Consider the following 12,203-nt stretch of genomic DNA (forward strand, 5'->3'; position numbering starts at 1 on the left):
CAAGATGTCCCTGGCCCAACACATGACCATTCTGTTTCACCAGGAAACCTAGACAAATATCAGCCAATCAGGGGTCCTGAACCTTAAAATTCCCTCAGCCCAACCTCTCCTGTGATTAAGAAAAAAATGAAAAGAAAAGAAAAGAAAAGAAAAGAAAAGAAAAGAAACCGCCTAAACTGAGCTCAAGGCTCTCTGGTCGTACCAATGCAATGAACACTCGGAGTCCAAGTTCAAACTTGAATAAAGTCTCTTTGCTTTTAGATACAGGATTCTGTCTCCTTTTTGGTTTGGGAAACTCTTCAATCTAGCATAACAATTTTGTCCAGTAATTCTACTGTAATTTGTCCCAAGAAAATTATCAAATACTTCAGGATTACAATTAAATAAACATATATAATATCATTTTTCAAAATGAAAATTTTTAGATAATCTAAGAGCAAAAGAAAAAGCATTCAACAAATGACCACACAACTATTATTCATACTGCTTTTAAAGAGCATTTAGGGAAAAGGGCAACTGATCGTGTTGTAAAATAGTTGATAAAATTAGAATATAAAACCCTACAGCAATGTTATATCAAATATGTATGTGTAAAATGTGTCTGATAAAGGAATGTAATAATGTAATTATGTATAATAAAAGTTATGGCTGTTTCTTCTAGCTACGAAATAAACAATTTCAAACAATTTAAGGTTAGGGCAGACTAACAGAAAAGCACAAAATTTCAGCTCCTTGGTACTTTTCTGTTGCTATGACAAAACATTGATCAAGGCAACACTTTTATTTTAAATTTTTTTATTTAAATTAGAAAGAAGATTGTTTTACATGTTAATCCTCGTTCCCTCTCCCTCCCCTCCTCCCCTCCTCCCCTGCCCCCCACTAACACCCTACTATCCAATACCATTTCTGCTCCCCAGGGAGAGTGAGGCCTTCCAGGGGGTGGTCTTCAGAGTCTGTCATATCCTTTGGGATAGGGCCTAGGCCCTCCCCTGTGTGTCTAGGCTCAGGGAGTATCCCTCTATGTAAAATGGGCTCCCAAAGTTCATTCCTACACTAGGGATAAGTACTGATCTACTACAAGAGGCCCCATAGATTTCCGAGGTCAAGGCAACTTTTTTTTTGGGGGGGAGGGGTTCAAGACATGGTTTCTCTGTGATGTTGGAGGCTGTCCTGGAACTAGCTCTTGTAGACCAGGCTGGTCTTGAACTCACAGAGATCCGCCTGCCTCTACCTCCCAAGTGCTGGGATTAAAGGCATGCGCCACCACCGCCCCACCCAAGGCAACTTTTTAAAACAGGGTTTAATCAGGTTTGCAGTTTCAGTAGGTCAGAGTCTATAATAGCAGAACAAAGTCATGGTGGCAGGAACAGCTGAGAGCTCACATCTTGATTCTAGGGCAGGAGGCAGAGAGTGCTACTGGGAGTGGTAATTTTTGAACCCTCAGAGTCCACCCCCAGTGACACATTTCCTCCAACAAGGCCACACCCCTAATCCTTCCCAAACAGTTCAACAAATGGGGACCAAGTATTCAAACATGTAAGCCTATGGGGTCCATTATCATTTAAATTAGCATAGCTATTAATACATTTTGGGAAGGGATTACTTCTTTGACAAATATAGCAAATAACTTTCACCCTCATCTGTATAATGAAAATACAGCTTCTTTAGTTTTTACACTCACTGATCATCCTTATTAGGAGGCTTACCCTAGCAGATAATGAGAAAATCAGACTTGCTCATCAGCAAAATTTCAGTATCTTTTATTTTAAGCAATTCTTTGTTTAAATATTTATTCAACATGACATGTACTCACTCATATGTGGATTTTAAACATAGAGAGTAAGGGATTACCATCCTACAATCCACACTTCCAGAGATACTAGTAAACAAGGAAGACCCTAAAAGAAACAAACTTTGTCCCCTGGAGAAGGGGAAAGGGTCACCATCCCCTGAGCAAATTCAGAACATGGGAAGAAGGGGGAGGAAGCTACAAGAGTGAGAAGGGAAGAAAAGGAAGGATGCAGAGGTCACGAGGAAGCAGAAATTTTGAGTAAGATGTAGATTAGAAGAAAGGACATATGACAGGTAGGATTTTAGTTTGGGGGGATGGTAGAGGAGGAAGGGAGGGAGAAGGGAACTGGGATCGTCATGTAATTCAATCTTGTTTGTAATTCAAATATAAAAAATAAAAAAATAAAAATAAAAAATATTTATTCAAAACTAGATTTACCAAAGCAACTAGTTTAAATGGTCTCTTTGGTTTGGAGATCTCAGGACAATCTCCCAGAGCTTACTCCGACCCTGCCCTTTTCTAGGAAGACTGAGACACTATACTAAATGTGGCTCTGTCATGCTGAAGCTGGGGTCTGTGACAACATCCATGGCCCGTGCTACCACAAGGGGTCATAGGGCCCAAGCATGTTGAAATCAGAGGGCTATGGCCCTCGTTGGACATTGCAGCAGGAGAGATGACCCCACCCAACACCACAGGTGTGGGAGAGTTGGCACCTTTGGCATGGGTCTAGGAGAGCTGGCTCCACAACTTGTCTGAGGAGGACAGTCCCAGTGGCCCAAACTGACCATCAGCTACCATCAAGACCCACATCCTGGGCCTTCAATTGGCTCACACCAATATCTACCACATCTGTGCCCTGCTGGAGTGTGTGAAGGAACTGGTCCTGTAGAATGATAACTGCAGGATCTCCATGACTCAGGGCAACATCAGGATATCCAAGAGGAGTTTCACTGAGGGTCAGTGATGATGGTATGCCAGAGGACTTGAACCAGACCGATGACTTATCACAGTGAACATTTTGTGGATGGGGCCACTTGGACAAAAGGGTATACTGTGTGACATACCACAGCACCAAATACCACTTAGGATGAATGAATGAAAAGGGGTTGGAAAGACTAAGGTGAGAGAGAGAGAGAGAGAGAGAGAGAGAGAGAGAGAGAGAGAGAGAGAGATGTTGTTGACGATGTTTTCAATTTATATGGGAGGGTTTCTTTGGGGATAACGCTGCAGGGGTGAGGGGAGGATATGGAGGGACTGGGAGGTGTGGGGAATTTTGGTGAATGATGTGAAATTCCCAAAGAATCAATTAAGAATTATGTTTTTTAAAAAGCCTGAATGAGGGGTAATGGGAACCTTGATGCCACTGCTACACTAGTGACACCAGAGATGTTACTACTTCTGTCAGCTACAAAGCAGCCCTTCTTGGCTGGTTTCTGCTGAGATGTGACCACAGAAGGACCTTCATTCTGGGCCATGCGGCCCCAGGGAGTGGGCTCTGTCATGAAGACTTTGTGTCCAGTGCTAGCTTTGGCTGCTCCCAGACTCTTACATTTCCATATCACAATTTGAGATAACACTTGAAAGACGCCATGTGTTTCAAAAGTAGTGCAGAGTATTTAACAAAATAGCCACATTACAGAGAAGATTTGAATTTGAGGAAATAAACAATGAAAAAGTTAAAGCTGGACATGAAAATACGTCCCAAAAACATAGAACAAAACACAGTTTCAAAATGAATTAAAGACTCCTGGCCTGAGGTAAATGTAGGGTCCAGTGAACCCTAAGGGAACAGGACTCCCCTCCAAGTGCTAATCAGTCTGGACCATGCTTAGCTCCCAAGGCCAAACTAGGTCACAGGGAGTCTAGAAAATTATAGATGGACTGTTTGTGACCAACTTAAAATAATATTTAACATTAAGTAACATTTTTTTCTTCTTACTGTCATCGTGAATTAGATTAGCAATTCTAAACGATATCATTAAAAGTCAAATTCACCCCTGAGAAAATGCACTGGCCTAAGTTCTGAATAATTGCCATAGTTAGTTACCATTAAGTTCCAGTAACTTGTTATATATGTAAATGTTCCATCAGCACATTCTCATTACTGTCCCTTGATCAACATTAGGATTGCATTTGCTGTGTGTAATTATGCAGCCTGGCCCCCAACACTTGCTTACTGGAAAGGACTGAGCCCACTACAGGCCTAAGTCCTTCCCATTTCCCACCCATGTACATGCCTGGCCTGAAGAGTAACTTCAACATGAGCACCAAAAGAAAGAAATACAACTTGACTGATCTCGCCTCTGTCCTCACACTACAAATCACTTTACACTCCAATCTCTCAGAAGTGTGCTCCTATAACCCTCCCACCCCAGCTCCTGACATCAAATATTATACGCTTCATTTAAGTTTTCGTTTTGTATTACAGTATGTCTATTTTCTTCCTGAAATTATATTTCAAAATGAAAAATATTTTATCTGCCATTATTGCTTTATGATTATTAATGAAGACAAGTACTATATAGAAAGAGAAGAAAGACATTAAAAACAATTACTTTGGCTAGGCATGTTAGCCTTTAGTTCTAGCACTCAGTAGGTGGAGACGCTAGGACCTCTGTGAGTATGAGGATAGCTCGAGCTACATGAGTTCCAGCCTTGACTACATAGTAAAACCTTGTCTAACTCTGTCAAGTGTTCTTGTAGATTACTGGTGGGTCCATTTACTAAAGTAAGATTCATAGGTAAAAGAGGCTGTGGAGAAAATGACTTTGGGTTTCATGTTAGACACTAAATTAGAGATTCTACAGACAGACACATAAAAACTTCCAGTAAGTAACCAGAAATTCAAGTAAACAAGGTCTGGAAATCACAAGCACATTGACCACTGGGGTCATGGGGCTATACAAGAGATGATTACAAAAGTTAACAGCCAAGACTATGCAAGCACACCCACACAAAGGGAAGCTGGACAAAAGGAAAAGGAGAGATGGCTGGACAGATAAACAAGTATCTGGGGAAGGGTGAAATACAGAAAAGGGAGGATAGCAAATGTAAAAATTCATAAAAAAAAAAAACCAGCTGGTGTGCTTAAGCTCATTTTTCATGAGGCCTGAAAGCTAGCCCTTAAAGAATTTCACAAGCAGTTGACACTTAGGGCTGTAGCACTCATGGTCCAGTGCCTCTGGCCCGTCACCCTCCTGGGAATCCCTGGGCTTGGGGACCATGACAATGTGGTTCCTGAACCACACACATTGGCATCAAGAGGGCACCTGTTTCCACAGACTCTACTACAAACTGAAATTAGACTGTGAGAAGTAAAACTCAAAGATGACCGTGTATCTTCATCAAGCTCCCTCCCAGGATTGCTTGGACACACACACTAGAAGGACCAATGGACTACATGCTCCTCAACATCTGACTTTGTTCTTCAGTGAATCATCTCTTGGAAAACAGAACGTCCTGATCTGCTCGATCTCCCCCAGAAAGCAGAGATCACTTGATCTGCTCCAAAGGTGAGGCGGACAGAGAAGGTTTGAATTTCTATTGTTCATTTTGATCATGCAGCACCTTCATTCTGCTGAGGGCTACAGAACTGCAGCTCTGGGGACCACTGCACTCACAGGTAAATAGGAGACTCATGGGTATGGGGCAGTGTCCAGTTACACGGGGCAAAATGAGACTGAAAAGGAAAGCAGTAATAGGTGTACAGTCACAGTGCACTGTTAAAAAAAAAAAATTTAAATGAGGCCATGCAGCCCCAAAGCACCAGGTTGCAATTAGCAGACATATTCTAAAAACACTCAGCTTTTTTCTTCCTCTTGTCTGGAATAAAGCTTGTATTTGTATATACATACATACATACATACATACATACATACATACATACATATATACATACAATGTTTTAAAGGGAAACAGAGAATCAATGTTTTTTCCTTGGAGGAGGCTAGTTTTAATTAATACCCCCTAATTGATATCGACTCTAATTGACTAATGACAGTTGTATTATGGGCTCTGCCAAGCTCAATGGGAAACCACCCTATGAACTCAACCATGAAGAGAAGCCTTTTGTTTCCAGTGGCCTCTGTCAAGGTAATGCTTTTAAACTCTTACAAACATGGAAGCCAGAAAGAGCCTTAGGATGTCAATTATTTCAGCCTTCTATAGGATTTTTCTAACATGACAATAGCCCCACCTTCTACCCCACCTTCAACAGGACCTACTCATCAAAGAAGTCCTTCCCTTCATGTCTTCCTTGACTCATCTGCAGCATTCTTACACAAGAATGTGCAAACTCATGCACACACGCACGCACACACACACACACACACACACACACACACACACACACACACACACCACAATAGTGGGGGATGCATCTGCCAAGTCATATTTATGCAATAGCAACACATGTTTCAGAAATACAGAAGTTTGAGGACTGGAGATCCTTGTGTTCAGAAAAGAACAGACATAAAGATTAAGGTAAGATAAAGAGGAGCCCACAGAAAGAACAAGACAGAACTGTAAGCAGCAGTGTGTGGACAAAGCAAGTACAGCACGTCACGGGAACACAGTGATACAAGTGTAATCAGACCTCACTGCAGGCCTGGGAATGCTGTCTCCCTCCTTACACAAATGCAAAGCAAGAGAAACAAAATCCACGTGAGTTATGTGCCTACTTGGTAAATCTGTCCTCACCACACACCCACCAGTCCACCACAGTTTGCCTGAAGCCATCTGTGCCTGTTAACTTTGCTCTGATCCCAGTGTTCTTTTCATAACCATGGAGGTTTTCCTCACCCACCTTGTTTCCCAGCCTGACCCCTGCTGTGTTCCATCAGCCAAGGCAGCAGTCAAAGCAGACAACTATTCCCCAGGCATAGTTCAGCCACAGGCTGATACACTTTGCTTTCCTGTCATGTGGGAGGCTTGCCCCAGGATCCTGTAGCTACCTAGATGGCATCTGAATTAAAGCATGAGGTACAAATGGCACTAATAATGCTTTTCAGACAGAAGAGCAAGTAACTGTATAGGACTCCAGTCTCAGCTGCTAAACTGTAAAACATCTGAAGACAGGGCTAGAGATATTTTTCTACCTAATCTTCCACATCATATGGACTCAACAACTACTGATCTAAATTAACGGTTATACATGCCTACACTGAGCATCCATACAATCTGTGACCTTCACAGATGACCTATATAAATATTGCTATTATCTGTTTCACACGTGAGGAAACAGCACAGAAAGGCTGATGTTTTTAAATCTGAAGTCACATGGCCATTTTGTGGCACGGGAGAGGTGTTAGAAGGCCTGACTCTCCCTGTAGCACATCTCTCTTGCAAGCCAGAGTTATTTGGCTAATTATAACTACACTCAGGCTAAAAGTCAGAATGACGTAAAGTTTTCCAAAAAGCATCTAACCTTTCTGGTTTCTGTTACCAAGCATTTGACAAGGGGCTTCCTAGGCAGCAGCAATTAAAGCAGCAACTCTCACCTCCATATCACATCTCTCTGAGGTGGCGGATACAAGGATTTACAAGTTCAGGTTGGCACAAAAGCAGCACGAAGCAAGCCTATTGACTGATGATGGATGAGAGTGGTGAGCATCCCCTGCTGTCACCTGGGAGACCCGAGTCAGACTGCCTGGTGGGGAGGGGATGGACATGTCTGTTTTTTGTAGCTGGAGAGATGGCTCAGTGGTTAAGAACAGACACTCCTCTTGCAGAGGACCTGAGTTCAGCTCCCATCACCCATGCCAGGCAGCTCACAACTAACTGCCTGTGACTCTAGTTCAGGGGAGTCTGACACCATTTTCTGGCCTCTATGGGCACCCACATACAGGAGTGAGCGCAAGCGTGCACACACACACACACACACACACACACACACACACACACTCCTTTTAAAAAATAAAGCATATAAAGAATTATATATATTTAATCCAAAAGATAAAAAAATAGAGAAAAATTGGCCAAATGACCTGTTAAAGGGTCAGAATTGCATTGAAGAGTTAAGTTATGATGGCACAGGCCTTTAATCTCAGCACTGGAGCGGCAAAGACTGGAGGATCTCTATGAGTTTTCAAGGCCAGACCATGCTACATTCAGAGTTCCAAGACCATCCAAGGCCACAAAGCAAAACTCTACCTCAAAATAAATAAATAATAGTTGAGTGAAAATCTAGTCATCACTTCCTACCCCTCATATATTCCCACTCTATCCTTTCATAAACTGAACGTTTGTGCAACTAACCGCATCAATCAAATTCCCTTTCCTTTTGTCTATTTTCTGTTCCCAGGATGTCTCTGGAACACACAGAACTCTGCCCGCACAGGAACGGGTAACACAGTGCCACATTTAGAAGAGACAACTACGCCCACTGGCTTCTGTAATCCTGCCTCGGAGATAAGCTAATAAAGGGAGAGGTTACCAACGGGAAAACTACTTTCCACTCTTGACTTCAGATGTTGGGGCGGGGCTCAATGAGAAACATTCTAAAAGGTTCCTAAACATACAGAAATGCTAAATAGCCAATCATCAAGAATACCCAACATACTAAACTAAAAGGCAAAGAGTTATATATGAAATCTTTCATGTAAATGCCCAAATATTTCCCTCGTTACCTGAAAAAGAAAATAGAAAGTTTACCAAAGCCATGTTTAACAGCATCATCTATGTGAAACCTTTCCTCTTGTCTTCCTACATATTCTCTGAACATTTAAATACAACTTCATAGGAATCTCCTACTTTGGCAAATTCATTCTCCAAAAAACAAGCCACTTCACTTTCATGGCTTATTCTCTAATGCTGAATCCCCAAATCGAATTTCACAAATTAAATATAAGCACTTCTCAGCAAAGCTGCCTCCAGCTTCTGCCATCAACCACCCTCTGGCACATATGATGTCTCTGAGCTGGTGTCCAATGACAAATAACCACTCATTTAACACCGTTGCTCTTTAATCTTTGCTTTTTTAAGTCTCAGTAGACTATGGCTTTAAAGACCCTCTCCCATAATCCCCTCCTGCCCGGCCATTGTTTCCCAAAGCATCCTGGGCGCTTGCTTCTCAGAAACAGTTCTAACTGGTGAGCAAGAAAACAAGTAAAGAATCATCATTGTCTCTTTTCTCTGTGTAAGACTGTTTCTGTTTTCCGGCAAGCAGAGTCACAGGTCAGGCAGAGAAGTTCAATGAATATTCTCTTTTGGTCACTTAAGGACATACTACAACACCCTTACTGTGATGTGGGGAGAATTCCAGGCTATTTGGGGGTCATGGGAGAGTGTGGAATATATTTTGCTCTAGGAAAACTTCTTAACCAGAAAGTTCGAAGGTGCTGAAACTTAGGTTGACTTGTAAGCTGGATGGTTCAAAATGCAAATTATTTGTAAAGGCCATTTAAGATTATTTTTAATTGATGTGTTATATACTTTTATATGCAAAAATATACATTTCACAGGTTATCCTTTAAGAGGGGTTCACAGCCTACTTTTACAAAATAGGTTTAGTGTTGTTCTCAGGGCCTGGAGGAAACCAATGAATAAGTGGGAGGGCTGGTAAAGAAAAACAGAATGAGATTCCTGTGTGCTTGAAGCCTCTCAAGTTTCTGGTCCTTCCTTCCTTTCTCTCTTTCCCTCCTCTGCTTCCTGCTTTAAGCCCTCTGGGAATTAAACCTGCCAGAGAAGAAACACAGGAACAGAAGACACAGCCTCCCCCAAGTCAATGGAGAAGAACCTGACTATGGGAACAGCCCTAACCCTGAATAAACAGTAAGTGCCACCCCGGCCAGGCACACAAATGAACCACAGAACTAACATCTGTAACTGGAGGAAGTCATCTGTGGGTATGTCAAAGTGCTGCCCTAATATTGGAAGATTTTCACAATCAAAAGAAATGACATGGCACACAGAAATAACTTCACCCCTTCAATCACGGAGGCAGCACTGACTACGGATGCTGAGCCTCTGATGCCCAGATTCCCAAGCTCTGTCTTCACCAGCAGAGATCATTGCATTAAACAGAGTACGTATTCAGCTACCTATTTTTAAGTGACACTTGAAAAATTAACACCATCAAGTTTTCTAAAAATAGGGCAAATGCGCTTGGCTTTGCTTGTTTGGAGATGCACACAGCACATCCACCCACTGCCTGCTTCTCTCACTGCAGGAGTCATGGAGACGAAGTTACATAAAGGATGGAACAGAGAAAAAAACCATCCCATACACATAATGTAAACAGCAATGGCTTCTACCCTATTAGTGGATAAGTTTTCAGTGCTTATTCTGAAGCTACAAGCCAGCATTCAAGAGAAAACAATAAATCTGGGTTGTGGCCCATCTACCTAAGAAATTTACCATCTAGTTGGAGGAGAAATAAGGCCCATGAAACAACCAATCAAGGTACAAAAGGCACTATATTAAATATTAAAATTAAGAGAGTTGGCAGGATTTAGACTGCTAATAAGAAGGATGGGGGTGACTCCTATCTGAAGATAAAGTGAGAAATAAAATAAGCAGAAGAGAGTTTGGGTGGGTGCTGTGAGCAAATGCCCAAGGTAACCAACTTTGAAAGAAAAAAATATTTGACTTTTAGAGGTTTGAGTTTGTGATTGGTTGATGGACCGGTTTCACTGGTTCTATGGAACTAGTGTGTGCAAAACAGCTCAGCTCATCACCAGGAAGAAGGAGGGAAGAAGGGAGGGGAAGGGAGAGAGAGGGAAAGTAGGGGAGAGGAAGGAGAGAAGGGAGGGGAGGAGGAGAGGGGAAGAAAAGGGGTGGGAGAAAAGGTGAGGAAGAGAGGAAAGGAGGGGACAGGAGGGAAGGGGAAAGGAAGGAGGAGAGGAAAGGAGGGTAGAAGGGAGGGGAGGGGAAGAATCAGAGTCCAACTCTTTTCTTCACAACAAATGACAGGAAGACCTGACACTAAAATCTCTCTTTTAATGGTTCCCCTGCCTCCCATAAGATGAAGCTTTAAGCACACAGGCCTTTGGGGGACATTCCAGATCTGAGCTACAGCAGCAGCCATCTGGTGATACGAGACTACTGAAGAAACTACCTGCCCCTGAAGGAAAGCATTTGTAGGAGAAGAATGGGTACCTGTGGGTGGAACCAGAATGTGTGTCCTGCAAAGGCTTATGGGGAAAGATTTGGATGAGAAACAGCAGTGCCCAGGAGTGCCTCCTCGGGCCTGTCCCAAGGCATACACTCGCTATGAAACTGGACTTCGGATCTGTTTTGAGCCTCCCATTCTGCTAACTAATTAAAAACTAACCAAGGTCATTTCAGTGATTATCCCCTGCTCAAGGCTTGCTTTCATACTCCACGTCTGCAGATACAGAAAGGGAATGAGGGCATCCTTGGCCTTTATCCTGGGACAGGTAGCTCTTGCACCATCAAATCCACCTAGATCCTGCTGTCACCCTGCAGCAAGCCTTCTGTGAGGCTGGCTCCCTGGGGGCTACACATGTGTACATGCCCTTCTAACCATACAGGGGTCTTCTCAATGGTTACCCTGCCAGAGGAATCTGCAAAGCTGAGGCTGGCCTCTCTAGCCATACAGCCACCTCCACTGCTCTCTATTCTGGGTGGAGCATAGACCTCTGTGTTAGCACTGATCTACTTTTCTGAGGCAAAGAAAAACTGCCTTAGACCCTCTTGGATCAATTCCTTTCACACCTAGAATGGTAATAAAGTTTTAGAGACAAGAAATTAACTCTTATTACATGGGTCACACTGTTTATCTTTTCCTTAAAAAAATAAGATAAAATTCCAAACAAGAATAAATATAATAGGCCCTGGCAGGGAAGAGCAGTGGTTAGCTCTTCCAATTGTTGCCACCTCAAACCAAGCAGGCTAAAAACAGGACCTGAATTAGGGAAGACCAGGAGTGAAGATTCAACTAGTAAATTTACAGTTACTAAAAGGAAAACCTGGTAATGAGAGAGGACATTAAATCAGCCCAAGGCTTCCTACCCATAAAATTAGCAAGCATGGCATTGTCAAAGAACAGTTATGTTTAAGCTAACATATTTCCAATATCATATTTAGAACTATTCAAGATGTTTAATCAAAATACCTAAATCTCATAATAAACACAAAGATAAACCCCCAAGACCATCAAACAGAAAAGAAAAACTCTGGTGTTTTACTGAGAAGCACGTCCTCAATAAAGCTGGAGTTGGACTTGCTATTTGGAATTTATTTCTGTGCATACCCTATGGCCAGAAATAACTAATGGTTTTGGTGGCATATAAATATTAGGATCTGAACTTGAGTTCCTCATGTTCCCATGGAAAGACACAGTTTCTTCAACCTGTTTGTTAGAATAAAAAGTTTAAATTTATCCAAATTAACAATATTTAACTATTTTCTCTCCTTTCAGTCTTTTGGACACCCTTCCTCATCACTG

The sequence above is a fragment of the Cricetulus griseus genome, chromosome 4, assembly GCF_003668045.3.
Source record: "Cricetulus griseus strain 17A/GY chromosome 4, alternate assembly CriGri-PICRH-1.0, whole genome shotgun sequence".
Taxonomy (NCBI): Eukaryota; Metazoa; Chordata; class Mammalia; order Rodentia; family Cricetidae; genus Cricetulus; species Cricetulus griseus.